At 61.2% G+C, this 26224-nt stretch overlaps 1 protein-coding gene across 1 annotated transcript in view; it reads right to left on the reverse strand.

Moving 5' to 3' along the window:
* The window catches only part of BCOR (BCL6 corepressor), an 83324-nt gene extending 65314 nt beyond the window's left edge, over positions 1–18010 (reverse strand). Inside the window, exon 1 of the mRNA XM_063343904.1 lies at positions 17805–18010. The gene's annotated coding sequence lies outside the window, so the exon portion shown is untranslated. The remainder of the gene's footprint in view (positions 1–17804) is intronic.
* Between the last annotated feature and the right edge of the window lie 8214 nt (positions 18011–26224).

The following is a 26224-nucleotide window of genomic DNA, read 5'->3' on the forward strand; positions in this document are numbered from 1 at the left end:
CTGCCCGTAAAGGGGAGAGCCCCACGCCAGCACCACAGGCAAGAGCGAGAGTGGGGCTGCCTTTTCCAGGTCGTTTCGCTGCGGCACGCCCGACGGCATCGGGGCGGCGATGCTCCCCTCCGTCCTGCCCCTAGCCAAGCTGCAGGATCCTCTGTTGACGGCCGCCCTCGGCATCGAGTCGCTTCTGCTTCCTTCTCTCTCCCCCCCCCTCGCCCGGAGAGCCCCCCCGCGGCCGCTTCCTACCCCGCGACCGCCCCCGCGCCCCGCCGCCCGGCAGGCACAGGCGGAGGCCGCGGACGGGCACGGCGCCCGACGCACACGGCGGCGGCCCTGCCCTCCGCCGCACAGGGCAAGGCCCCGCCGCGCCCGCACCCGCCCCGGGGCCGGCGGGCAGGATGCGGGCGCCGCTCCTCCCCCCCCCCGCCAGGCAGCGGGGCTCCGTCGCGCCCACGCCGGCCACGGCCGGGGCTACATCGCGCTTGCCCGTCCCCGAGGCCTCCCCCCCCGGGTCCGGAGTTTCCCCTCCCGTCCTTGAGCCGTCGCCACCTGCGATAAGCCGAGATGCCGAGTCGAAAAGGTTTCCCGACACCTCCCCGAGGGCAAGGCGCGGCCGCGCCGTGTCCTCGCTGCCCTGGGAAACCTCCCCAGGGGCCTCCACGCGAGGCAGCGGAGCGCGCGTGGCGTGGGCGTGCGTGCCTCCCCTCCGTCCCACGGCAAAGCCACATCCAACGCCCCGCACGGGAGCCGGGATACGCGGGGACCCCGCGCAGCCCCGACCTGCTCGGGGCCGGAGCGGAGCCGGCGGGGAGCCGAGACGGGGAGGAGGGGGCTTCCCTGGGCTCGCCGCATGTCCCCGTCTCCTCCCGCCGCCCTTCTCAGAAACCCGTCGGTGCCGTGCTCTCGAAGTGAGTGGGTCAGCAGCTGATGACAAGGGGAAAAAAAGAAGAAGAGAGCGAACGAGCGAAAAAAAAAAAAAAAACCCCAAAAAAAAACCACCACCACCCTCCCAAACCCCAGCCTGGCGCGATTACTCATCCCGAGTTCCCCTAAGTCAGAGAAACTTGGCGAAGTCCCAAGGCCGAGCCGTTAGCACGGTCTGAGGCTCCCCGGGCACCTTCCGCCGTGGGGCCGGGGCCGAGGGCACGGCGGGGGCGGAGGGACGGGGCACCGGGAGCGGGGGCCGGGGCCGGCGGGGAGTGCGCGTCCCCATCCCCGGCGCTCTTCGCGCTCGAGTTATTGTGGAGCGTTTTATCTTCACAGTCACATCGTCAGCTAACGAAGCTCGGCGGCTGCAGCCCACACGACTTTGGTTCTCTGCATTTATCCTTCAATAAAAGCCGATTCCTTTATTAGAAACAGGAGACGTGTCTCCTACCGCCCCTATCAAATCCCAACTGGCAAGGCGCAGCCGACACCTCCCCCTCAGCCCCCCCCTGCCCGAAAGGGGCAGGCGGCACCACCCCACGGCCTACGCCTCCCCCCCCTCCGGACCCCCCACCGCGAGCATCCCGCTCTCCCCCTCTCCAGCCCCCCCACGAACAGGGGCAGCCCCTCGCCCCCTTCCACCGGGGCAGCCAACGCCCCCTCCCCGCGATCCCCCCCCCCGGGCAGGAGCAGCCGAGGCCAGCCGGCCCCTCGCTGCTGCGCGCCCCCCCCCCCGCCCCAAACACCCCGCGCCGGCACGGGCAGCCGCCTCCCACCCCCCCCCTTCTCCGCCAAATCAATCGCCCCCACCAGGCGCACCCACACGACTTTCGTTCCCCTGCATTTATCGTTCAATAAAAGTCGTTTCCTTTATTAGAAACAGAGGAGACGCTTCTCCCACCGCTCTCACCTCATGCCCCCTCCGCGAGCGCAGCCGGCGGCCCCCCCCTTCCACATCGCCCCCCGCTGAGCGTGGCCCGCCCCACCCCCCCACCCTCCCGCTCCCACCACCGCCGCCGCCCCCTAAAAATAACAATAACAGTAATAACAATAATAACAGCCGCCGTCCCCAGCAGTCGCGGCAGCCAGCCCCCCCCCTCCACCGAGCCCAGCCACCCCCCTCCCCTTCCCTCTCAAATCCCCCATCGCTAGGCGCAGCCAAACCTCCCCCCCCCCCGCTCCCCGCCCGCCTTTCCCCAGGCGCAGCCAACGACCCAGCAAATCCCTTCGCCAGGCACGGCTCGGCCCCCGCCCGCCTCGCAATCCTCCCCCCCCCCCCCGCTCCCCGCTCCCCGGGCACCGAGCAGGTCTGCGCGGCGGCTGCTTGTGCGACTCCGATCGGAGCTGCCGCCGCCGCTACGGGGCGGGGAAGGTTTCCTCGGGGCGCCGCCGGGAGAGCCGGTGCTCGGAGGATGCCAGCCCGCCTCGCCGTACCGTGCCGTGCCCTGCCGTGCCCCGGGGAGAGCGCCCGGCGGAGATCTCGCCGCCGAGGCGAGGGCCGGGACGGAGCGCGCTCTGTATCGCATTAAATTAATCGCCCGGCTCCGGAGGAGGCAGGTGATTCTGCCAAACACAATGAGGGGTTTGAGCGCTGCGGAATAAAGCGCCGTTCATGGGGGGCCGTGGGCGGTGGTGCCCGGCTCCGCCGCGGGAATCGCCGCGTCCCGGGGGATCCCGACGCTGCTCCCCCGCCGCCGGCCCCAAAGCGGGGAGCTCCCGCTCGGCGCACCCCACCCTCGGAATGGATAAAGGGAGGGCATGGGGGCAGGGGGGGAAGCAGCGAATAGCCGCCCCGGCACCGGGGGAGCAGCAGCCTCCGGGAATGGGAGATGGGGGGGGGCCTGCAGCCAGGTGCCCCCCCCGGCAGCGGCCCCCTGGGATGGGGGTTGAGCATCAACCCCCCCACGGGGAGGCAGGGGCCAAGTGATGGGGACAGCGCAGCCCACCGGGCAGGGCAGGGCGGCGGGGAACGCGGGGCCCCCGGGGCGGGCGGTCCCCGGGGCGGGCGATGCGGGGCGGGCGGCGATGCCCGGGTTCAGGCGGTGGCAGGCGTTGTTTTTCCTCGGAGAGCGGAGGAGGAAATCTCCGGGTTTTTAATGAGGGGGTGCAGCAGGGCTGAGCGCTGGGATTACACGGCGCGGAGACGGAGCTGCGGGCTGTGTGTGCGCGCAGGGCTGGTAGTCTCCGCCCGTCTGCCTGCTAATCGCACGTTTTCCGCTGTTAAAAAGAAACCGAGACGCTGTGGCCGAGCCCAGCGCTGTCTCTGTGACTGTGACATGAAAAGATGGCGCTCTCTCCCCTCCCCCAGCCTCCCTCTCGGCTTACACTTCCTCCCCAACAGCTTTTGCCTTCCAGTTTTTTAAAGCCCTCTTTTCTCCTTTCCTTCCCCCCCGCTCCCCCGGCCGGATGCCACCAGCTTCCCAGCCGATCGGTGGGTCCCTCGGTTGCGACGATTTTTTTTTTTTTTTTTATCTCTACCTCCCTATTTTCGCCTCTCCCTTTTCTCGGAAACCTCGATCTCCCTCTCTTTATGCCTCGCTCTCTTGTGAACTTCTGCTGCTAATGGGAGGCAGTTTGCAGGAGACGGGGGGGGGGGGGAGGAAAAGCGGGGAAGGGGTTACCCCGCCGCTTCTCCCCCCGCATCTATTTCCTCCTTCTCCCCCGAGGCAGCGGGGGCAGGAAAGCGATCCGGATCGAGGTGTATGCCTGTCGGGGGGAGGGGGGGGCAGGAAGGAGGCTCCGGGAGGTGCCTGCCCGCGCCGGCGACCCGGTCGCGCTGCGGCTGTCCCCGCAGCCGCGGGAGCGCCCGCGGGGAGGGGAGACGACGGCGGCGGGAGGCATCCCCGTCGGAGGAGTTTACCTGCCTAGAAATGTTTTACGGTGCTGCGTGCACTAAGGTGGTCCCGGCTCCTGCAGCAGCTCCGCGGGACCGGCCGCGGTCCCTCTCGGAAGCAGGAGGGCTGCTTTCCGCCTCACTCCCCGCGTTCATCACCAGACCGATCCAAGTGCTAAATTGTTTTTTTTTTTTTTTACCCTTTCTTTTTTTTTTTTTTTTAAAGCCTGCAAATTAAATTCAGCGCCGCTCTCTCCTCTTTTAGTGTCTGTTATGTTAATTGCACTTAGCGCTGGGGCGCTGCTCGCCAGGGATGCACGAAGGCCTCGGAGATTAACCGCAGGCTCCGGCTCGGACTTTTCTCAGCTAACGGCGAGTTGCGAGTGGCTGCCGAGGAGTTCGCACGATCCCGTGTGATTTCGGGCCGTGCTGATGCTGAATCCAGGGCCAGCCGCTCTTGGCTGGGAGGTCAGGGTGGCAGCGGCTCCCTGTGTGCCCGCAGATCTATTTGCGTAAGGATTTGCATTGCGGGAGGACGGGTATTTTTCCTCCCCGTGGATGGTAAAAATGCAAAATTAAGTGCGACAGTTTCTAGGCAGAAGACGCCACGATTACGTGATCTCGTAGAACCTGTCGGTTGTGCTTTCTGGAGCAGCAGGGAAACCGGACACCTTTATCAATGACTCCTGGAGCCGTTCTTCTGGCCGTTCGCCGTATTTCTCGCCATCTAACCCCAGGCAGCCCGCAAAGTGTCGTGTCGCAGCCCCTGCCCTGCCCGGGGCTGTCCCTACGGCCGGCTGCGCCCCGCGGAATTACCCGGCCTCGCCGCGAAGGAGCGGGTCATGCGTGGCCTTCCCAGACGCGGCCATTCTCCAGCGCCTACTTCATCTATTCGTTATCAGGGGACGGCGTGTGGAGTGACTGAGCCTAATAAGTTGTCCACTTGTTCATTTCAGGAGCATTGATTTCTGGCTCCAAGGCACTCTGTTCTAGCACTGGCTACAGCTGCGGGGCATTTCGCAGCTGGTCTTTGGCCTAGACAAATATCAGCGAGAATGTGAGCGTTATTAGCCACATAAATAAATCATTAACGTGCACACAAATGTTATTTTAGCGTAACTTCCAAGCAGAAAATATCTCGGCGGGGCAAGACGGAGAGGCGCGTTTGGCACAGACCGGCCTCGGGGCAGCCTGGCCGACAGCGGCGGACGGGGGTCGTCGCCCCCCGGGGCGCGGTACCGGGAGGAGAAGCACGGCTCCCTCGCTCCCGATTGAACATTACACAGGGCCGGCCCGCCGTGGCACGGCCGCGGGGCCATGCCTCACAGACCTTTGTCTGCTCTCCCGAGGCCGGGCGGGGACGGCGGCCGCTTTTCTCCCCAAACGCGACGGCACTAATGAGATTACCGGCCGGCTGGCCGCAGCTGATGCCGCGACGCTGCCGAACCCGCCGGCAGAGCCCGGCCCCGGCCCCTGCGCCTCGTTAACGCGGAACCCCGGCAGAAACGACGTTTTGCTTTTCGGCCTCCCGCGAAGGGCTGCCGGCTCTCCCCCCCACTCTCCCCCGTGTCCGGGGAGCGGCGGCAGCCGCCGCCGCCGCCGCCGCCCGGGCCGCGCTCGCCCTGCCCCGCGGAATCCCGCGGGTGCCAGTAAAGCCCTGCCTGGGAGCCCTGCCAAGGCGGTCTCCCTTTGATATTCCGCACCACGGCCGCTCCTCCGCCCGCTCCTAATCACGCAAATGCGAGCCTGCGCCGGCACTCTCCCTAATAAACACCGAGACGCGTTTCGCCGGGCTCCCAAAGTAAATATTGTATGGGAGAAGCGGGGCTGCGCTGGAAAGCTGAAATCTTCCACTTTTTCGCCCTTAGCAACCGACTGAAGCGTTATGCGTTCCCTCTCCGAGCCAAGGCTCGGTGTGATTTACTTTCTGGTTGCGATGCAGATATTCACTTGTCAGTTCAAGGGCAGGACAGAAACTGTGCAAGCGGAGTCTTGTGAACGGAAATCTCCCATTTACGAGGTTCTGCTCCACCACCAACAGCCACCCTCCAGCACCTTTGTTCTGCATGCAGCTGCTTTTATCTCCCCCCCCCCACCACCACCGCCGCCCCAACCACATCTCCATCCGACCCTTCTTCCCACGTCTCACTCCTCAGATGGATTCCCAGTCTTTTCCCGACTGACCCTGGGGGAGGCGGCGGGGGGGGGGGGGGGGGAGCAAGGGGGAGGGAGGGAGACCGGGAGAGGTTGATGATGAATGACAAGGCAAATGATAAGAGCCGAAGCGACAGCAAAAGCAAACAGAAGTGGTCTCTGCTCTCTCGCAGGGCCCAGCCCCGTCCGCAGCCAGGGGGACTTGTGCCTATGCTCATGAAAGCATCGTTGGCCCCCGCAGGCAGCCCGGCTTCTCCGGGGCGAGATAAACACATTTCGGTCACGTGGCGAGCCTATACGGTGCCATGCTCCTATTTGCTTTCCCCGCTCGCTTTTCACAATAACATGCCATCCGCCAGCCAGCTCCGAGGCTAACCTCACCTCCCTGGCCCCCAGCCAGCCCGCCCGGGCCCGGCCATGCGGGGGAGAAGCCTCCCTGAGGGAGGCTGCACCCCGGCCCGGGGCTTGGGGTAGGGTCCTGCTGCATCCCAGCTTGGGGCTGGGGCAGGGGCTGGCCGCATCCCCGGGACAGGGCTGGGGCGAACACGGTGTCCCCGCGGAGCGGCGGGGTGGGGTTTCGCCCGGGGACCACAGGTGCGGGGCGTGTGCGGGCGGTGTCGGCTACGGGGCGGCGGGGGGTGGGGGGGGAGCCCCGCATCACCGGGAGCCACGTCCCGGGCGCGGGATGGGTTCGGCGGAGAGGGGGGAGGAGCGGGTCACCCACGGCGAGACGCCAGCTTTGCCGCTTTAAAATGGCTGCGAAAGGGTGTCCCCGGGCATCCCCTCCCCGCTAGTAGCAGCGGCGGCGAGCCCCGGTCGCCCCGAGCACCGCGGCCGCCTGCGGCAGCCCCGGCTGGTTACGGGAACAATGAGCCACCGCGGGCGCGCCCGGTGCCTCCCCGCTGCCGGGGCCGGGGGCAGCGCCGCGGGGCCGAGGGTGCAGGCGGCGGGGGAGGCGTGCGGGGGGAGCGGGAGGCTGGAGCCGGCCAAGTGCCCCCCCCCCCCCCCCCCCCTTCCCCCTCCCCTTTCCTCCGCCCGGCGGAGCGAGCGTGCCGTTTAATCCCTTTATCCCCGCTCGCTGGTGGCGGTGCGAGCCGCCGGGCCGGGAGCCACCCGCCAGCCGCCCGGGGAGGCGACGTGCTGGCTCCGCGGCGCAGATGTCGCCGGGTGGGAGCAGGGAGCCGATCCCCACCGGCACCACCTTCACAACGGCAGCAGCGGGGGCGGGAGGGGTCGACCCCCGGGGACCCGGGCACGGCTTGGCCGCGCACCGCGGGGTTCTCGCTCTTCGGAGCCCCCTCCCCCCTCCGCGAGTTGCCTGCCGTCGGGCACCGGAGCCGTGCCCCAGCGTCCCGCCCGGCGCCCCGCGGCCTCCGTATCCCCGCTGCCGGGGCAGGCCTCGCTGTCTCCCCGCGGGGACAGGCTCTGCAGCCTCCCCTCTCTCCGGGCCTCCCCGGGCGAGGCGAGGAGCAGCCCCCGGTGCGGTGCCCAGGTTGGCCAGCCGCCACTCGTCTGCCCCGTGCTCCGAAATCCGGCAATTATGCAAATGCCCGGGATGCTCTCCCCTTTGATCTGAACTTCCTCGGAATGATCCCTTCTCATTACGAAGCATGAAAATGCCTCTCGGACGTGTAAAGTGAACTACAGAGCTCCTTTCATCCCCTTTTGTTACCCGCACCGGGCTCGCCTCTCCAGCCCCGCATTCCCCAAACGCCGGGAAAGGGGGACGGAAAAGGGGCTCCCGGGGCGAAGGCGGCGGGACGTGGGAGCAGCCCGGGCCGCCGGTTGTCATGGCGAGGCCGAGCGTCTTCCCGAGTTATGTGCGACTAATGGGTTTGTGCCCCGCTCGGCTCTGGGTTCACCTTCCCCCCCGCCCCCCACCTTTCCCTCGCTGCTCGGCTCCCCGCCGACCTCCCCGCCCGCTCCCCGGGAGGCAGCGGCATCCCCCGCCCCGGCCGCCCCGCCGAGCAGCTCGCCCGGCCCCGCTGCCTCGTCCCGCTGATTCACTGCCTGCATATCAAACGCGGCGGGGTTCAGAAGCGGAGGCGGAGGGAGGGAAGGAGGGAGAGGGGGTGAGGATTCCCGCCGACGGGAGGGCAGCCCCCCGAGCGACTTTAAACTGCATCTTTTGTTGCGCTCCTCGCCACCTTCTTGTCTCAGGTTTGATAACTGAGACTAACGAGGCACCGAATGTATCATAGATTTAGTGTGGCCGCGCAACCGTGGATATGATTTTTCAAGACTTCCGAGAGCCATGAATGGAATTTTTGTTATCTTTTTTTTTTTTTTAAATTTTTTCTCCCCTATTCGAAGAGATATTAACAAAGTTTGTGCTGTCTTGAAAACTACTCCGGTGTAAGAAAAACATTCTGACCATTCGCTGGAGGCCATTTTAAGAAACCTCAAGGAGGTTAGTAGCTTGCATAATTTCAGGAATACCAGGTGTCTCTCTCCTTAATACCTTTTCCCTTTCCGATTCAGACAAGCCGGGAGCTCTGTAGGCCAAGTGCTCCTGTGACAGACAATGGATTCCCACCTATCACAGGGGCCTGGGCTAGAAAACGGATGGACTTCTTCCCTGCTCTGCTTATGTACAGTGCAGAGAGAAAGCCTGCTACGTCTCTGTGGGACGAAGGAATGCAGGTGAAGGAGGGCATGGAGTAAAGGAGCTACCCTAAGTATGTAGGTTGCTTATTATATTTTGCTAGAATTTGCAATTTCATCTAGAGAAGCACTGGTAGGTGCAGCATTAATGAAATTGTGCCGCTGCAAAACAAAGCTGAGCAAACGGAAGAAGGCAAATTATTTGAACTGTTTTAAAAATGTTGTCATGTTTGTTAACGGATGCTTAATTCTAGTGCCTAACAAGCTCTTGGAAAAGAAGTTTTATTAATGAAAAAAAAAAAGGCAGCAATCCCCCTCCTTGCTTACTATTAAATTATGACAGGTTATAATGCATTCCTTCAAGACCTCCAGTAATATCGGGGCTCAGGGGACTTGAAATACCTAATTCATAGATTTTTTTAAAGCAAGAACGGACCATTGTGATCAGCTGGTGTGACCTGCTACATATCATGGGCCAGTGAATTTCAGCCAGACGTTCTTGTATCAGACTCATAAATTCTGGCTGAGCTTTTAGCCTGGCATCCAATCTTGCTCCGAAGACTTTTAAGTAACAGAAAACCCACTGTTGCCTCAGTTGTTCCAGTGGTTATGTCCCCTCACCAGTTTGAAAAAAATGCACCTATTTCTGCTCAGAATTCATACAGCTTCATTTTCCAACATAGGATCTCATTATGCCTTTGTCTGCCACATTAAAGAGATCTCCACTATCAGAAATCTCCCCATAGAGACACTTAGGGCACTTAAAGACTATGATCAAACCAAGTCATAGCCTCCTCTTGGATAAATTAATAGATGGGATTTCTTTAGTCTTTTGCAATAAGATGTGATTCCCAGACCTTGAATCACTCTTGCGCCTCTTTTCTAATCCTGTATTAATTTGCCAATGCACTTTTAACGTGCAAACACCACAACAGAGCCGGACACAGTATTCCAGCAATGGTCTCATTCATGTCGGAAGCGTTAATGGCGTCATTAAGTTTACTTGTTTAAAATCCTATGCAGATTACCTTTATAGATAGCCTTAGCAATACTGACTTTATTAAAACACCATTTAAAAAGTCGCCTGTCTTCATGCAGACTAGTGTTGTTCATCAAATTCACAACGCTGAGCATGGCTTGACCAAACTGCAGAGCTAGCTTAGTTTTTCTAGCTGGGGCTTTTTCAGTGCTCCACCAGCCCTAGCCTTCCGTAGGGCTTCCTATTTTTTTTTTCTTTTGTCTGTAAGAAGCAACTGCTGCATATTCTCACAATGGCAGTAGCCCTGGCTGTGCACTAACAGAGAAGTGCATACACAGAGCTCCACTGCACCATTCCCTCTTCCTCTCCTGCAATGCCGAAGCCCCCAGTTAAGTCCCGGCAAGACTCAGACTAGTTCAGTCAGTGGCCATGGCGGGGCTCAGTTTTGAGACGCTCCTCCCCAGATAGTTCACAGGCAGCTTCCACGAGGGATTCTTCAACCATGGCAAACGGTCTGCTTTCACACCTGAGCCCATTCCCCATCCACCTTCATATGAACCTCTGCTCCAAAAGATGGACAGTAAGCAGGGTAGAGCTGTCCCACTAGGTACCAGATGAAAAGTATCTGACAAAAAATAGGAGCTACCCTTCCTCTGCCCATCCTGGTGATGCCCATCCATTTTTCAGTCTGTCTCAGCTTCTGAGAGAGCCTTGCTGTGCAAAGGAGTGTGGAACTGCAGGATCTCTGGGGATCAAGGTCCATGTGTTACAGAAGCACTAACTGCATTGCTCCAGTACCTTCCCAACCTCTGATCTTCTCGAGCTACACCAGGAATCACTGCATGCAGTGAGTGCCATTGCACTGGGTGCTGCAAGCCTGAACTCTGCTCTGCGTGAAAGGTGGCCTGAGTTGTAGCTGAAATGCCCTGGATTATTTGGGTGAGACTGGCTCCCTAAAGCCTCCGCTGTAGCTAGGACTGTGTTGTGCTGGGACTTGTATAAGGATGGTGAAACAGTCTGTGCCTCAAAGATCTCTTTCCATATCATTTGTGTCCTCAAAAGCAGAAAATCACATAGGACAGACACCGTCTTGGAAATGGCTGGGCCTCGGCTTCATATACAATCCCTGTGCTTCCTAGCAGGACTCATACCTGAGCAACACTCCCTTACTTATTTTCCTCCCAAATGAGAGGTCATTTTCCATAGTCCTAGTTGGAGATTCGCATTAATCATCATGTCGTGGTCATGCATCAGACCAAAGGTGCTTTTCCCATCAATGGCAAACAGACTGCCCCATGGCATCTTCTAGCTTGCTCAGTTCCCCAGGCTGTTCCCACTGACATCTCTGCCCTAGCAGAGGTCGTGGCACAGGCTGGAGACCGGGTGAGCATAGTGGGCACCTTCTAGTGGGAAAGCAGCTACAACCTGCCTGAGAAAGGTGTTCCCCATGTAGGGGTGATTCTCCATCTGCGCAGAGCTGATTACGGGACTCGTACTTCTTCTGCCACTGCCCCCAGGGACATGGTGCCAATACAGCGTAAAGCCTGTGTAGCTACGCTTTTTACCCTGGGGTGAGCTATAATGTAGTTCACATTACGTTAGAGGACCTTGAAGCTGCTACTCCTACACCCAGGGAGGCCCAGCCTGCGTAAACCAGGACCAAGAGGAGGGCAGCGCAAGATTAAGGGTTAAGTTGCTTTTGGGTATATTCCCCACCTCACAGTTGTGTGCCAGCAGTCGCACCCCAACTGCCCTTTTAAGCTTAAATTACCCACAATGACACATGACACAGCCTTCACGTCCTCCTAGTAGCGGCCCTCCCTTCATTTATACTTACCATGTGCCCTCATTTTACTATGAGTCAGACGCACTTGCCCTCTCTTCCTATGACTTACACTTTCCTACCTCAGAGGACACGTATATCAAAAGATCTATCTGATGGCCCAGTTATGGATATCTTCTCGTACAATTGGCATCACTCCTTTCCAAAACCACCGCTAGATAGCCATCGGGTTCAAATCAAATTCTCCGTTAGCCTCGACCGTGAAAAAGCGAGCGCAGAGAAGTCACCTTTGTTGTAACAAAACACCCTTGAGTTGCACTTAATTCTAGTAAGCAGCACATTAGCCTCTCTCGCTGTACCAAAATGCAATTTATAATTTTAAAAAGCAATAATCATTCAAACCATCAGACCTGCAGCTTTGAGGCACTGCGTACCGCAGGATGGGATTGCCTCTCTTCTTTCTAATTTACCCGCGAGCGCGCGTCGCCCAGCCGCTCATGACAACCTGCTCTTTCTTCCTTCCAGGCTGCTGCACCTAACTGTATCTGGGGCCTCAGCGACTTGTTTTGGGGTCTGCTCTCCTCCGAGAACTCTCCGAGGGGTCTGTCATTAGTTTTCATGGAGAGCAGAACGAGGCTGTATGTGGAAAACCAATATTGACATTTCCTTGTTTAAATATCATACATCAGAGGGGGGTCACGGGAGCCAAGGCCACCAGAAAGGGTTGCCCCACAAGCTATTATTTCCTTTTAAAAAGCACCAGGGACCCAGCGGTCTCTGCTGGGCCTCACACCCGCATGTCTGCTCTCCTCTGCGAGCTGGCTGACTGCTGCCGGTGCCACTTAGCAAATACAGATGTTCAGGTCTTTTTCTTTCACCGCGGGTCTCACTCATCGCTGTGCAGAGGCCTGGTACTAAACGAACGCCTCATTTAAGCCCTCTTTTCAAGGCTGTTGCGAAATACACACCCCGTTCACGCTCACCTCAGTCTTTGCTTGCAAAAATCTACAGCACTTTCCTATCAAGTTTGAAACAAATGGCACTCGAACTTATTTTAAAAATTAATTGAACCAATACATCAACAACTTTCATGTTTTCAGAGCCTGCGCGGCCCTCGCCTGGGAAATTAGAACTGCGGGAGGATAATTTTGCATTTAAATCAATGGAGCTCTCTTTCCCGATGAGGTTGCCTTTACACTTTGCAAAGCCAAGCAGTCCTACCGGGGTTCAGAAGAAGAGAGACCATTAGGTGTCCCGCACCTACAGCACACCAGATCTCCCTGCCAGGGGGGCTTCCTGGGGGGTTGTGGGGGTGTAACCCCCCGTGCTAGCACCAGCCAGTGCAATGCCATTGGGGAGTACTTCTACGCCCTACACCCCAGTTCCCTTCTCCTCCCAGTCATCCAAGCAGCACCTCGCCTGCTGTGCCTCATTCCTTATGTTTTCCCAGTTCCCCGTGTGTGTGAGCGCTCTTTGCCCTGAGGGTGGGCAGGCTCCCAAGGCAAGACTGGATGCTGAGCTAGGAAAAAGGGCATTTGGGGACTGCTCAGAAAAAGGACCAGAGAAAGCGACAGAAGACATGCCCCTTCCCAGGGAGGGAACGGCTGCAGGATTTCTCTTTTTTATCTAAACCCCTGAACGGATTTGCCGCTAAAAGAAAGATAATCCACATTATGTAGAAACAAAATTACATTCACATGAACACACGCATACAAACGTACACTGTTCTCTTCTAACTGCAGGACACTGGCTTTAGGAGCGGTGGCCTGGGAGAGCCATGGCAAAGGAGCCCACGGCTGAAGCTGGGAGCTTGCCTGTCTCCCAGTACCACTGGCATCGCTCTCCTGGTCATCTGCTGTTGTAGTTTTTACAGTTTTGCTTCCCTTTTTTGGGCAGGCAGGAACAATCTGCCTTCTGTGCACACAGAATGCCCAGCACGCTAAAGCTGCTGTCAGGTAACGCAATACTTTGGAACCTGGAAACATAAAATACCACTGAAATTTAGCATGCATCGATCCCCCCGTTTATCTCTACACATCCTGAGCCTTATCCTAATCCAAAACTTCTCCCCGCTGTTTTGTGTTTAGGTGATAGCCACAGTACATGAGATGATGCCAGGCAGAGTCATACCCCAAAGACCAGAGCCCAGACAGGCAGCACAAACAGGGGCTACAAGAATACAAAGACATCATTTAGGTGGTCATGTAGACAGGTCTTTAAGAGGTCTCAGCGACAGGACTTTTGAAATCATTTTTCCCCTTCTCAGGAGCGTTCTGGAGGCAGCGAGATGTTACGAAGTGGTGACAAAGAGAGATGTTGCGACTTGACAAATGGTTACTGGGCGAATGTCAAACGTGTAAGCCCGGCTGCAAGAAGGGCTGTGGGCTGGTGGGGATGGGGTGCCTGCAGCTGGCTACTGCTGGCAGGAAAGGGCCGGGGCTATGGAGGGAGCCTGGGGTGCGCCTGTGTTCCACACTGAAGCAGCTTTCATACCTTTTGGTGTCCCTGCCGACTACTCCAAGCCATCAGGGTTTGCCAGTTCTGCTTTAGTAGTGTTCTCCACCTCTTTGTTTCTGAGGCTTAGCCACTGCCGTGTAAGAGCACTTCCAAGGAGATTTTAAAATGCCTTCGGGGCAGCAAGGGACAGCAGCGGGAGGACTATCTGAACCACTTTGGTCAGAGACATTTGGACTTAGATGCATCCAGGCGTTAATTCAGTGAAAGCCAGACAGGATCAGGCTGAAACTGGCATTATGCGCTGTTGGAAGCAAATCCAATTCACATAGTTTTAAGCACACGCAAACCATTTTCTATGGGGACCTGGAGTGCTTTACAAGAGCGCTCGAGGGACCAGGTGACTTTTAGCGTGGGGAACTTCAGTAGCATAAGCAAGGCTTAACGTTGTGGTCATAGCCCTCCCTGAAGTAGGGATGACTGCAAAAGCCAAGCCAACAAGTTGGAAAGGGTTTTTTCCCTTTTCCATTGCCACTGTCTTTTTTTTCCAGCTTCTTGTAACTGCTTGAAGAGAAAAGCGCTGTATCTTATCCTCATGACACAAGCCTGTGTTTTTCTCTCCCTGCAAACATGCTGGAGGTACCTAGTGAGAGAACAGCTTTGTGCAGGACCCAGAGGGAGGGCCCATTTTTGCCTACTGCTCTTCAGGTGGCTCAAAAGTTTCAGTCCTACCTTCAGACAGTGAACGACAAGGCCCAGGGCTGGAAACAGTAGTGGTGGTGTGTAATACCTATGCAATCTCTCTCCTGTCACAAGGCAGGGACCTGTCAACTACACCCAAACCCCATCAGGCCCCTGGGAAATGGGTTCCAGCATTGGTTTGCCACAAACCTTGCCCCAAATACGGAAGAAGGACCTTGTCTCAAGCCAACCTGAAACAGTTGTGTAGACGCACACATATCCGCTGTTGTCTCGTTCTTGCACTCTTCCTTCAGGTGCTTCCTTGCCGTGGGAGGGGATGTCCCCAAGCCCTCACTCACATGTATCTACAGGACTGTTTCCCAGACACAGCTTATACTCAGCTTTCCCCAGACAAGAGTTACTCTGACATCTTCATGCATGCACACACATAGGGATCCTTCTGAATGCCTTGTACGTGTTCTTTTGCTCTCCCGCTCCCCGGCAGACTGGGGCTCAGCCTGCCCAGACATGTGCCACTGCACACCTCATCCCCGTGCTCTGCCCAGGGTCTGTCCCCATCTCCTGCTCCTTTCACAGCTCCGACACCAGCCACGTCTGCAGCACCAGAGCAACCGCTTGAGGTGCAACAAGGGCACGAGTCATTTTCCTCCTAGCCAGCCCCGTCCGCTGTGTTCTGGCTAGAGTGACACGGTACTCTTGCTCCTGGTTCTTAAGCGGCGCTCAGAGGCCCAGGCCGGGTTATAGATTTTTTTGCCTCTCTCTGGCTTTTGGGCTTCAGAGCGGCGCTTTGTACTCATCAGGCCTCGCTGTCTGCTCCGCTGCACGGGCTGCTGGCTCGCTGCTTTCCCCCTTCGCTTCCCCCGCCGTCCTCAATGCGTTAAAAGCTCCTCCTGGCCAAGGAAGAAGGGGAGGACGCAGAAGGAGCAGGCGGGCTCTGTGGGGCACTGGGGCTGGGATTTGCCCCAGGGTGCTGGTGACAAGCATGAAAGTAGCTGGCCTGCTCTGCAAACCCAGGGCACTCGGGAGCAGGGGATCGCAGACAGGGAGGTGTCACTTGCATGACCCGGGGCCGGGGCCACCACCGGGTCGGGGGGCAAACCACCCCGGCTGGCTGCCGTCGGGCTCCCCCGGGGCCGGGGCACGGCTCGCTGCGGGGCCAGACATCGCTCCTTGCCCCAGGCCGTGCTTCACAGCGTCCTCGGAGACTCTCGGCTCCGCAGTCCTCCCGGCGAGGTGGCCCCGTGGGACACCCGGGGCAGCCCGGCCCCGCAGCTGCCGACCCCGACCCCGGCGGCACGGCCGGGGCGGCCCCGGCCCCCTTCCCCCAGGGCTGCGAAGTGGTGCTGGCCCCGAGCAGCGGGTGTTCCCTAGGCTGCGGGACGTGGCCTAAACCGGCCCGAGTCACAACCCCGGCGGTGCACGTCAGTCCTGTCGTGGGGAGAGCCCGCGGTGTCCCGCCTGGCTGAGGGGGAGCTCTAGAAAATACCGAGTGCGTGCTTGGACTGCATCGAAGGTATTTATTTTGATTGTCCTTGGCTATAACTTCCATCGTTCCCCTTTGTTTTATAGCTGCTCAAGTTTACTTGCAGAATTAAGACAGATTTGGGGGGGAGGGGGAGGAAGGGGGTAGGAAGCCTTTGTTCTCCGGAGTGTGCTTGTCTTACTTTTGCATCATGTGGCCTGAGCGGCACCCCCTCTGCCCCCCCGCCCCGATCGTATTTACTCTATCTTGAGTGAGTCCTTTGAAGGAGAGGGCAGAGTCGTCGTTAACCCTCTGCGTGCCTGCTGGGCCCTCCGCCGACAGAGCCCGCCTTCCGCGGGGCCGCAGCCGGTCCCGAATCCCACAGCCGAGGGTTGTCGCTTCGACGGAGGGCATCGGTTTCCCCTCCAAAAAATAAACACCACAGCGTCCATCCCGCGGCCGGTCTCCACGCCAGCCGTGCGCACCGGGAGCCGGCGGCGGTGGGCCTCTCGGAGAGAGCCCGGGGATACCCCCTTGATCACTAGCAGGCTCGCCTGCTTAACACGAGGTTGGAGATGCCTACAAACTCGAAACAGCTGCCGGGCTTTGCTCTGGCCTGCCTGCTAAAATACGCCGATCTCCTTTTAATCTGTTTCATATTCACAAATTAAGCACTTAGCCTAGGTAATAAATCATGAGGCAGTTTACGAGGCTAGCAGGAGACAAACAAGTGGAAAGGGAAAACAATCGCCTAAAAGTGCATTCAATGTAACTGGAAAGACGCGCTCGGAAAACCCAGCCCGCGCTCCCCGGCGCGGCGGCAGCACCCCACGGCCCCGGCCGAGCCCGGCCGCCGGCGGGGGGTGGGGGCCGAGCCCAGCCTGGCAGCCCCCGCACTTGCCCGGTCGCAGCCCGGGCTCCCGCCTTTGTCTCCCCGGGTACCGGCCGCCCGCACCGGCTCCACCTGGGAGAGACTCTCCCGGCAACCGGCCTGGAAATAATGACTCGGGCTGGCGATAACCTCCCCTCGCATATACACACCGGCTCGGCCCCGACTGGGGCGGGGGGGTGAGGAAAGGGATGCTGGAAAAAATAAAGTGCGGGCTCGCCTCACGCCGGAGCCGCTCGCAGTGCCCGCGGGGGACGTGGCGCTGCCCGGTGTCCCGGGGGAAGGCAGCCCGGAGAGGTGCCAGGGGCTCCGGAGCGCACATGCCTGGCTGCTTCGTCCCGGTGCTACCGCGCGCGGGGAGGGGACAGCTGAAAGTAGCTCTTTGGCTACCGGAGTTGCCCCCCGGCCCCTATTCCGGGATGGCCGGTGGAGGGGAGCACCCCGGCTGGCGAGGGACACCCCCCCCTCGGGCCACTGTCACGCTCACCAGGCGAAGGGGCGGCGCGGGCAGGAGAGGGCTCCGGAGGGCAGGGTTCACCCCGAGCCCTTCGGCTCCTGCGGCGGGAGAGGGGAACCGGGAGGCGAGGGAGCCTGCAGCAGTGCCGGCCGGGCGCTGGTAGCGGGGGGGGCCGGAGCACTGCTGCCTGCGGCGGCAGCCCGGGACTCCCCGGCGCTGTTCCCGGAGGATCTTCCCGGGAGAGCCGCCAGCCACCCCGGGGGACGCAGGCGAAGGCCCCAAGACAAAAGGCCCGGAGCTAAGACCCTTCCTGGCAAAGGCGCAGCCCGCCCAAAGTATTTCAGCAGAGACTTTTCTCCCCTCCGGCGGGGCTCCGCGCCGTGCCGAACCGTGGCAGCGGGGGCCGCAGCCTGCTGCGGGGGGGGAGCGCACAAGGGAGGACGTGTGGAGCCGGGGAGGGGGGGGGAAGGTCGGCAGCATCCCCCGGGAGAGGTGAGGCGGGCGGGGGGGAGGGGGGGGAGCGGTGGTTTAAAGGGACTCCCGCGAAAGGGAGCGACACAGACCTGCGGCCGTCCGCCGAGTGCAATCTGCCGAGCGGTGGGTGCGAAGAGGCGCTGTCAGGGGCTATTTATCTCTCGCCGGAGCGGCGGCTCCGGTTCCCCGCATCGCCCGCCGGTAACAATGGCAGCGGCCGGCGGTTCCCCACGCGCCTGGGCGGTGGAACGGATGGCGGAAGATGCCGCCGCGCTCCGCTCAGGCGGGCTCCCTCATGCATCCCTCTTGGCCAGAGCCTCTCGCTACTGCCGCTCCGCCGAGAGCTCTGGCCCGCTCCCCCCTTCTCCCCCCCGCCCCATCCACCGCCCGCCCTTCCCCAATTTTCCATTTTCAGGACTTTGGCGCGGAGCCAGAAATGTCAGGAGGGGATGAAACTTGACACAGAGATCTCAACCCAGAGCGATTTCCTCCCGCCTTCCCCCCCCACCCCCCCCCAACCTCCCCCGCCTCCGTCCCCAGCCCCTAAGTTAACTTGAAGATAGTTTGGCCATATTTCAGTTTGAAAAGAAGGGGAAATTGCAGGTCACTGGTGCATGGTCGGGCCGGGTGCATTTTTTTAATTTAAAACGGTAGACACAGAGGCCTGAAAAGCATATGCAGCCCGTGCACTTTAACTGCTCCTCCCGGCCGCGGCGCCGTTAACCCCTGTGTGCCTCGGCCGCTAGCCCAGCCCCGGCGACATCCCCTGCCCGGGGGGACTTCGGCCCCGTCCGGGCAGCGAGCCCGGCGCAGGGCCGCGGAGAGGAGCCGGGGCGGCAGAGCCGAGCACTGCACCCGCCCGCTCTGCCCCCCCCGCCCCTTCCCCGGCTTCGCCACCAAACTTCGGGGCTGGGTCGTACCCGCCAGCAGGATGAGGCCCTCGGTGCGGAAGGGCGGCCAAGCGACAAGCCGCTCGTTGAGGGAGGGCTGCCCCCCAGCGCTCCCCGCTCCCGCCGTTTCGGCCCGGCGCTGCGCTCCCCGCTGAGCCCCCCCCCGCGCCAGCAGGGCAGCCCCAGGGACCCGGGCAGCGGGAAGGATGCTCGTCTGCTCCCTCCGGCCCCCGTGGTTCGGGACCCCCCGGAGGGCTCTCTTTGCTCCTGGCCAGCTGGACGTGCTGATAAGGGCGGGCGATGGGCGGAGGGGGGGACAGGGGGAGGGAGCCGGGGTGCGGGAGGGAAAGCTCCCGAAACGAGGAGCGCAGGGAGCGGAGCCCGAGCTAACTCCGGGGAGGATGCCTCAGCACTTTCTCTATTATGCATTTCCAGCACAAGGAAAGCTAATTCCTCCGCTGAGGGCCTCAATCAGGCATTTATTTGACACTCATGATGCATGAACGGCTAAACACTAGTCTAAGCGGAGGATCAGCCGCTAGTTTATAGCTCGCGAGGTTTTTTTTGATGCAGGTGAATTATGTTGATCTCTGAATGCCTCGTATTCCTGGGGGGTTGGGAAGGAGAGAAGGAGAAGGGGGGGAGAGAGAAAAAGAAAACAAGCGGGGGGGAGACGAACTTCTTCAAGCTCTTCTCCCTCACACCCGGGAAACTGTCTGGCTGGGGTTTTGGCTGGCACACCTCTCCACGGCCCTCTCCTGAACCCCAGCCTTCCCCTCCCCGTCCCCTCGCCCCTCCGCCCTAGGTGCTGGCCCGGCTGAGCCCCTCGGGCATCCCGGCCGGGCCGGGCCGCGCTGCGGGGCCTCTCCGCGCCGCGGCGGGGAAACGCTCCCCCGGGGGCCGGAGGCGTAACATGGAGCGGGGAGAGTCACGGAGACAACATGGAGGGGGGAGAAGAGGAGGAGGAGGAGGTGGGGAGAAACCATATGGAGCAGGAGGGAGGGAAACGACGCGGAGCGAGCGAGCCGAGAGAGCAGGGGAAGGAGCCGGGAGCCCGGCGGCCCGGGGCGCTGGGGCGGGCGGGGGTGGCCCCAGCGGGGCCAGCGGAGAAGGGGGGCACGGAGAAGTGGCGGGGGGGGGCGGCCGAGCCCTGCTGCCCGCGCTGTCGAGGGGCTGTGCTTTCTCCCCATCTTCCCCGCACTTTCCCGGTCACTGCCCTTTATTCCCCCCGTGGTGAATTTATTTTTAATTTTTCCCCCCCCGCTTCTGCTGGCCTCTTTCCAACTGTTGTTCTAGGACCGAAAAAAATAACAATTAAGTAGGAGTCATGTCTTGTGACTTGCACAATCTCTTCTAACGCCTGAGTTCAATTTTACACAACATTTAATACAAATATTAAAAATCAATATATCAAGGGGGTTGTTAATGAAATGTTACAGTGAGTGTGTGTCACCAGATAGAATTTCGGTGGGAAACGTGTCTGATTTAGCAAAAGCTGAATGCGGTTGTATTCTTTATCGTCCTGCTAAAAACAAAAGATAAAGGTGTTCATTAAATCATATCAAATCGAATTAAACTCTATTGGCGGGTCCCTCCAGCAGAACAGAAGTCTGAAAAGCAGGGGATGGAAAATGAATCTCAATGCATCTCTTGACAACGGAACAGGAATCGGAACGCATTAAAAATAAATCAGAGCGCTGCTGTAGGTCACAACACAAGGATTAGACTGTGCTGGAATAATGGGACGGGAGACAGAAAAGCAGAGACTACCCTGCAGGTACACCCTGGCATTAGAAGGGGAAGCCAGATTTTTTTTAAGCGGTAGGTCACGCCGGGTCTGTAAGAGTCAGCCTTTGCCCCTACGCTTCTCCATCGCCCCTTGCCTGGCTCTCGGGACTGCAGTGCGCCCCAGCTCCTCGGCGTGCTGCCAACTCAGCATTTTGCAGGCTGGTGGCTTTGCCTGTCGTCGTGTCGTCGTTCGTCCCCCCCGCCCCCCCGGGCTCTTTACACCTCTCCTTTTCCTCCACCCTGGTCGGTCCCCGCTCTCCCTGGCTCGTCTCCGCTAGCCCGGCCTCTCGCACTATTCAGCTATTCCCCGTGACCCCTCTCAGCCCTTGCAGGAGTCCTTGGGAGACGTCTGCAGAGCGACCTGCCAAAAAGCTGGCAGCTGCCCGGGCGGCGAGGAGCAGGAGTCGCCGCTGACAGCCGCTGCCGCCGCCGCCCTGCCCGGCGCCCGTCCCGCTCGCAGCCCCCCCTCGTCTCCGCGCTCAGCTGCGAGCCCTGTGCTGGGGGGAGCAGCCCCGGGAGGGGGATATGGGACCGGGGGGGGAGCTCTGCCCTCTGCCACGGTGTGGCCAGGAGAGATGATGGTGACAGTGGAACAGCGCTGGGAGCCCAGGCCGCGGCCCCGTGGGAACTTGGGGTGCGCGGCTGCCCACCGTGCCTCCTCCTGGCGTACCGGGGCCCCAGCCCGGGCCGTGCTCCGGTGGGAGCCGAGGGCAGCGGCGAAAGGTGCCCCCCTGCCCCCGCTGCGCCCGGAAAGGGCTATGACCGCCGGGGCGGGGGTTGCCGTCCTCTCCCCGAGCCAGCTTCCCCAGGCTTGGACTTCGCTCTCGGCTCTCCGGCCCCGGCTCCCGCCGCCCTCCTCTCCGGAGGGCACGCCGGGCCAGTCCCTCCTTCCTATCGCGGGCGGCGGGGCTTCTCCGGCCCGGTTTAGCGGGGGGGTGCTGTGCCCGGCGAGCCCTCCCCGGGCAGAGGGGCTGCACAGCCCCTGCTCAGGTGGGGGCCGCCCCTCGCCCTGCGTGGGCCTGCAGGGAGCGGGTTGCAAAGAGGCTCGGGAAGGGACCTGGGGGGGGCTGGCGAGTGGCGGAACGGACCCCCCAGGGTCGTGGCCCCCTCCCCGAGGATGCAAGGGCGCAAGTCTGCGGCCAGTGCCGCTGGGGAGACCGCGGGATCCGCGCTGCCCTGCCTCCTGCGGAGCCGGGAGTGAGCGTGGCGGCGGCGGGAGGCTGATGCGCGGCAGCAGCCGGGAGTGCTCGGGCACCGAGCCCGGAACGCGCGGCGAGAGCGGGAGCGCGGCGCCCCCGCGGTGCGGCCAACGGGGCCGGCAGCCGCCCAGCCCCGCCGACCTGGCGGCGGGAGCCCCGGGAGCCCCGCGGGCAACGCTAGAAACCCTCCGGGCAGATGCTGTCCCGCCGCTTCGCGATCGGGCGGCTCTGCTTCCCCCTCCCTCCATCTCTCTCTCTCCTCCCTCGCCTCCCCGGGGCCGGCCGTGCCGCACGGCAGCGGTTCGGCGTGCAGCAGCGCCGGAGAGCGATGAACAAGAGCGGCCGGCAACCCTCCGCCCGCTGCCAGTCCGGCGGCACCGCGCCCGGCCGCGCAGGGCGGCGGCTTACCCCCGGCCCGCTCCCCTCCCGGGGGCCGCGGGAAGCCGGCGCGCCTCTCCCGCAGCCGCGGAGCGGGGCGAGGTGGGGGGGAGGGGGTCAGAGGTGACTGGGGGGGGTCCGGAGATGCTCGCCGCCGCGGCTCCCTGCGCGGCTGCATGCTCGCCCCGCGGACCGTGCCGCGGGCTCCTCTCTCCGGGAGCGCAACTTCTGCTCCGACCTGGAGTCGCAGCTCCTCTGTTTGTTTATTTCCCCGGCCGCGGTGGCCGGCTGCCAAGCACGCCGACCTTGCCTATTAAAAACCCATTTTTCTTGCCCTGCGCGGAGCAGCAGTTTGCTCGCCGCGCTCCGTTGTTCCGTTAAAATAAAGCGCTGCAAAGTCTGCTCGGGGGTGCCGGGGGGGGTGATGGGGGTGGCGGTGGAGCTGCGCCCGCCTCCCGCCCCCCGCCCGGGGCCAGTGCGGTCTCCCGGGGCGCCTCCCGGCGCAGCCCGATCCCGCGCTGGCCGCCGCCGTGCCGTGCCCCGGGATGGCGGCGGGGCGGGGTGACCGCCCCGGCTCCCCGGCCAAGCCATTTCCTGCCCTCCGGAGCCGCGGGCCCCTCGCCGGCGGCCAAGCGGTAGCTGGGTCTGGCCGGGGGACGGCGGGCAGCGGGGCCGGGCGGAGAGGCGGCGGCGGGCTGGAAAAATCAACACGCGGCGGCGGTGGCGAGGGCAGCGGCTGATCCCATTAGCCGCGACGAGCCGGAGCCAGGCTGAGCGGGAACAGCGGGGCCACCGCTGCCCGGGGGCGCCCTGGCCCGCCGGCCGGAGCGGCGGGATGGCGACGCTCGTCCCCCTCTCCCCCCACAGCCGGTGTCCGCCCCGGGGCCCCCCCTCGGCCTTATTGGCGGCGGAGGCGACGTCGCTGCCCACCCTCGGGGGCGGGAGCCCGACGGCTTTGTGCCGCTGGGCGCGGGGGGCCGTTTCGCCTCGCCGCTTTGTTCGGCGGCGGCGGCGGCGTTGGCCGCCGGGATGCGCTCCGGTAAGCCCGCCCTGGCCGGGCCCCGGCTCGCAGCTCCCTCACCCTTGGCACTGCCCCTCGGCTCCGAGCCTCCTCCGGCACCCGAGGGACGCGTCTCTCCTCTTCTTCTCTAGGACGATCTAAAAGTCGTCCGAAGCAAGCTGCTTTTAGAGCAGATACAACAATAAAGTATATTGAAATAAGTCTGCGGTTGGTGAGTTTCCAGCGATACTTAATGGCACTCGCGGTAAACAGTCCCTCTCTGTGCTAGCGGGGAAAATCATCCAGACACAAGCACATTCCACCCTCTTTAGGGCTCCCTGGCTGTTATTATAGTTATTGCATTACTCTGGTGTAAGCCTTTTGTAACTAAGCTTCTATAAAGCCCCGCTTACAAGCACCCTGATTAGAATTTTCCTTGCCAGTAACCAAAGGCCACCCGCTTTCCAGTGCTATACAGAGGGAGCCGTCAACAGCCACCCCTCTGAATGTACGCTTTGTTCCTGGCAACAAGGAAACGAGTGGGCTTCTATTGGGGAGAATGCAACCCTTCTTTTAAATATCACTCAGCGAAAGCTGATGGGGCACCGGGCTCCGTAGGGGCCGCGATAGAGGGAGAGAGACGCGGCGGGGTCAGGGGAGCGCGGAGTGGCCGAGCCCTAACGCTACCCTCGAAGCGTCTGCCACTCAGCCGACGGCCGGGGGATCATCTGGCTGATCCCGGCTCAGGGGCGGGCGGGGACGGAGCCGGGGCCTGGATGGAGAAGAAAACGAGGACGCCGGATAATGGTTTCCCAGCGGCTCACACCGCTCCGGCACCCTGGCTTACAGCTCCTCAGGCGCGGGGCGGGCAGCGGCCGGCAGGCCCGCGGTGGGGTGGGGGACTCGGGCGCAGGGGACGGACGCGGTCCTCTGGAGAGCCCTCCCGGCACATCAGCATCCCCTCTTTCCCCCGTCCCGACGCCGCTCCGGGGATGCTGGGTGCCCTGGGAAAGCAAACGCCGGGGGGGCGGGTTGGGACATCGCCGTTTCTGCAAACACGGCTTGGCTGCCGGGCACCCCCGTCTCCAGGGGCGAGGAATCCCCCGGCGGCGGGGACGGAGTCCGGCTCCCCCGGGGCGGTCCTCCCCCCGCGGGCAGCTGCAGCGCGGCAGCCGGCCGGCCTCCCCCCGGCGGGCTCCACAGCCGGGAGTCCGGCTATTGTGAGCGCCCGAGAGCCCGTCTCGCCGGGTGTAAGTAATTACTGTGATATGTCCAACATGTATGTTAGTGACATTACTAAGGAGGTGAGAGCTTGGCGCTCAGAGGGCCGAAACGCTGGGCTTTCGCTTTCATTCAGGATGTGTGTAACACAGAGTCTTTTCTCAGCTCGCCTGATTTTTAACTTCCTCTAAACCTCTCTCTCTTTTTTTTTCTTTGCTCGGAGAGCGGCAACGAGAGACCGAGAGGAAACACGCTGCTGCTGTTCAAAATGTGGACCATGTGTGGGAACTATTTACTCAGAGTGCAACTGCAGGCACCAGGCGAGGGGCTGGCAGAGCCGGGGGGCGGTGGAGAGAGAGGCTACGTCTCTCGCTCGCTTTTTTTCCCCTTCGTCTTCCCTAAAGCCAAACCACATCGCTGTGTGTGTAACGGTGCGTTTTACTGACTTCTCGCTGAGCGCGTGTTGGGTGTTTTGTTGTTTTTTTTTTTTCCTTTTTTCCAGTCCAAGGCTTTCGCGATCTGCTTTTGTGCTCACCCACCTCAAGTCTCCGCGGGCAAAGGGTTAAATCTTCGGAGCCCTGCAAGGAAGCAGCTGAGTTTCAAAAAAAAAAAAAAAAAGAAAAAAGAAAAAAGAAAGAAACGGGGGGGGAGAAAAAGGAGTGGGAGCGTGAAGAAGCGAGCAGAGAGGGCTGCACGGTCCCCTGATCGTCCCTCTGGCTGCTGTAGAATAATAAAAATAATTAATAACAATAATAATCCCCAGCCTTTCTTTTTCTATTTGGCTGTATCAGGAAGTGCCTCTGGCCTTGAAGCTCCCTATTACCTCTGTTCCTCCCCCCCCCCGTCCTTTCCCTGGGAAGTGAGAAGAAAAAGGTCTGCAGCTGACAAATATTATCCATCCTTTTCATCGATCGGAGCATATACAGATGTGATAGCTTGATGTACACTGCAAACCGGCTGATCCATCGCTTTCTCCCTCTCTCGCTGGCTCTGGTTCGGCCCCCTCCTCCTCCTCCCCCTTTGTTCTCCCCCCCCCCCCCTTTCCCTCTCTTTAAATAGATTTCAAGGCGCTGCCTGTTGGAGAGCAGCTCTCCAGAGAGAGCGAGCTATTGCTTCCCTGCCGATAGCCTCCCCCCTTCTCTGGTTTCCAAACAGAAAACAATCCCCGGCCCGAGGAACCTGTGCTGGGGCTGCAGGAAGGAGTTAAACCGGCAGCGAAGAGTGCGATAAGGAGGCAGCTCCCTGCACCATCTCTTTCAAGCCCTGTGTTAAAAAAAAAAAAAAAAAGGGGAAAAAAAAGAGACAAAAATAAAAAGAAAAATAAAGAAAAATGCAAATCGGGGCTCCCCATGGCGCACAGTCACATGGGGAAGGGGCAGTTTGTCCCGGGACAGGGCCGAACCTGGCTCCTGGCCTCGGCGGGAGATGCCCCGAGCCCCGGGCTAGCCAGCGCGGCTCGGAGCGGGCAGGCGAGCGGCTGGGAGGCGGCTGGCGGCGCGGAGGGAAAGGGTTAAGCCTCCCCTCCACCGCCCTCCTCTCTCGCCAGAGAATAAGCGCTCGCACGAAGCGTTTGTGGGGAGGCAGGCTGCGAGCAGGGCCTTTCGCCGGGGATCCATGGCTACCTCGCTGTCTGTCACTGAAATGATGACCCTCCCCTGGTGCCCCGTGCGGTCGGTCCAGGCTGTTAACAGGCACTTGCAATCAGTTTTTCAAAAGGTTAGCCAAGGTCCCCGGTTCTTGCAGACGGGAGGCATTACGAAACCGCCTTTGTATCTGCATATACTTATATTAAAAAAAAAAAAAAAAAAAGCAAGGAGGAGGCGAGGGAAAGAGAACACCCCTCCCTAGGAGGGCAGCGAGCTGGGGGCGATGGGGGCTCTCCCCGGGCGGGCGTGGGGACACCCACGGGCATCTCCCTCCGCCGAGGCACCGCGCCGCCCGGCAGGCAGCTCGCCCGCGGAAGAGCTGGGGTTGCCCTCGCCGCAAGCCCCCTCCCAGCCCTGCCCGGTGCTCGCCCGGTGCTGGAGAGAGCC

The sequence above is a fragment of the Chroicocephalus ridibundus genome, chromosome 1, assembly GCF_963924245.1.
Source record: "Chroicocephalus ridibundus chromosome 1, bChrRid1.1, whole genome shotgun sequence".
Classification (NCBI taxonomy): domain Eukaryota; kingdom Metazoa; phylum Chordata; class Aves; order Charadriiformes; family Laridae; genus Chroicocephalus; species Chroicocephalus ridibundus.